Genomic DNA, 2,557 nt, shown 5'->3' on the forward strand with positions numbered 1-2,557 from the left:
AGTGACCTTGGGCTCAAGCCAGCTAGCAACCTTGGGGCTCAAGCCAACGACTTTGGGATCATGTCACTGATCTCATGCTCAGGCCAGCGACCACATGCTCAAGCTGGCGAGCTTGTGCTCAAGCTGATAACCTTGGAGTTTCAAACCTGGGACCTCAGTGTCCTAGGTCGACACTCTATCCCAGGGGTCGGGAACCTATGGCTCGCGAGCCAGATGTGGCTCTTTTGATGGCTGCATCTGGCTCACAGACAAATCTTTAATAAAAAAAATAATAACGTTAAAAATATAAAACATTCTCATGTATTACAATCCATTCATTTCCTACTGCTCATGTTCATGGTTGCGGGTGGCTGGAGCCAATCACAGCTGTCCTCCGGGATAACACTAAATTTTTATTGGATAATACGTAACATACACGGGCCATTGTATGGCTCTCACGGAATTACATTTTAAAATATGTGGTGTTCATTGCTCTCTCAGCCAAAAAGTTTCCCGACCCCTGCTCTATCCACTGTGCTACCACAGTCAGGCCACTCTCTTTTTTTAAATTATATTTATTGTGGCCCTGGCCAGTTTGCTCAGTGGATAGAGCATCATCCCAGAGTGTGGATGTCCCAGGTTCGATCCCAGTCAGGGCACATGTGAGAAACAACCAGCTGCCTCTCTTCCCCCCCCTCCCTTCTCTCTCTCTTCCTCTCTCACAGCCAGTGGCTCGAGTGGTTCGAGTGTTGGCCCTCAGCACTGAGGATAGCTTGGTTGATTCGAGCATCGGTGGATCCCAGTTGGGGTGTATGCAGGCGTCTGTCTCACTAACTCCCTTCCTCTCACTTAAAAATAAATAAATAAATAAAATTGAATTTCTTGTGGTGACACTGGTTAATAAAATTATAACATTATATAGGTTTCAGGTGTACAATTCTATAACACATCATTAGTATATTGTATTTTGTGTTCACCACCCCAAGTCAAGTCTCCTTCCATCACCACTGATCCCCCTATAGCCTCTTTTACTTCTTCCCTTCCCCCTTCTTTCTGGCAATCACCATGCTGTTGTCTGTGTCTATGAAAGTTTTATTTTATTTTTTTGTTTAGTGCCTTCACCCTTTTTCATCCACCCTCACAACTCCCCACCCCTCTACAGCTGTCAATCTGTTCTCTATCTATAACTTTGTTTCTATTTTGTCTGTTAATTTATTTTGTTCATTAGATTTCACATATGAGTAAAATCACATGGTACTGATCTTTCTCTGACTGGCTTATTTCACTTAGCATAATGCTCTCTAGGTCCATTCATACTGTCACAAAAGATAAGATTTTCTTCTTGGCCCTGGCCAGTTGGCTCAGTGGTAGAGCATCGGCCTGATGTGCAGGAGTCCTGGGTTCGATTCCTGGCCAGGGCACACAGGAGAAGCACCCATCTGCTTCTTCACCCCTCCCCCTCTCCTTCCTCTCTGTCTCTCTCTTCCCCTCCAGCAGCCGAGGCTCCATTGGAGCAAAGATGGCCCGGGCGCTGAAGATGGCTCTGTGGCCTCTGCCTCAGGCACTAGAATGGTTCTGGTCGCAGCAGAGCGACACCCCAGATGGGCGGAACATCACCCCCTGGTGGGCATACCAGGTGGATCCCGGTCGGGCGCATGCGGGAGTCTATCTAACTGCCTCCCGTTTCCAACTTCAGAAAAATACAAAAAAAACCACCAAAAAAAAAACACAGATTTTCTTCTTTTCTGAGGCTGAATGGTATTCCATTGTGTAGGTACCACAGCTTTTTTATATATATTCATCTACTTTTTTTTTTTTTTTTCATTTTTCCGAAGCTGGAAATGGGGAGGCAGTCAGACAGACTCCCGCATGCGCCCGACCGGGATCCACCCGGCATGCCCACCAGGGGGCGATGCTCTGCCCCTCTGGGGCATTGCTCTGTTGTATCCAGAGCCATTCTAGCGCCTGAGGCAGAGGCCACAGAGCCATCCTCAGCGCCCGGGCCATCTTTGCTCCAATGGAGCCTCGGCTGCGGGAGGGGAAGAGAGAGACAGAGAGGAGGGAGAGGGGGAGGGATGGAGAAGCAGATGGGCGCCTCGCCTGTGTGCCCTGGCCGGGAATCGAACCCGGGACTTCCGCACGCCAGGCCGACACTCTACCACCGAGCCAACCGGCCAGGGCCCCTATATATTCATCTACTAATGGACAATTGGGTTGTTTCCAAAGCTTGGCTATTGTAAATAAGGCTGCAGTGAACATAGTGCTGCGTATGTTCTTTCAAATTACTGTCTCAGGTTTCTTTAGATATATTTCCAGAAGTGGAATTGCTTGGTCAAAAGGCAGTTTGTTTTTAATTTTTTGAGGTAACGGCATACTGTGGCTGCACCAATCTACGTTCCCACCAATAGTGCACGAGGGTTCCCTTTTCTCCACATCCTCAACAACACTTGTTTGTAAATTTATCAATGATAGTCATTCTGGAAGGTGGGAGGTGAAAGCTTGTAGTTTTAATCTGTATTTTTCTGATGGTAAGTTACATTGAGCATCATTTCATATATTCTTTTTGGAGAAGTGCCTG

At 47.2% G+C, this 2,557-nt stretch overlaps 1 non-coding gene across 1 annotated transcript; it reads left to right on the forward strand.

Moving 5' to 3' along the window:
• The first annotated feature begins 1,324 nt into the window (after positions 1-1,324).
• On the forward strand, positions 1,325-1,400 carry TRNAI-GAU (transfer RNA isoleucine (anticodon GAU)). The gene has a single exon. It is a non-coding gene; the product is annotated as a tRNA-Ile (tRNA).
• Positions 1,401-2,557: the final 1,157 nt, after the last annotated feature.

This window comes from Saccopteryx leptura, chromosome 1 (genome assembly GCF_036850995.1).
Source record: "Saccopteryx leptura isolate mSacLep1 chromosome 1, mSacLep1_pri_phased_curated, whole genome shotgun sequence".
In the NCBI taxonomy this organism is placed as follows: domain Eukaryota; kingdom Metazoa; phylum Chordata; class Mammalia; order Chiroptera; family Emballonuridae; genus Saccopteryx; species Saccopteryx leptura.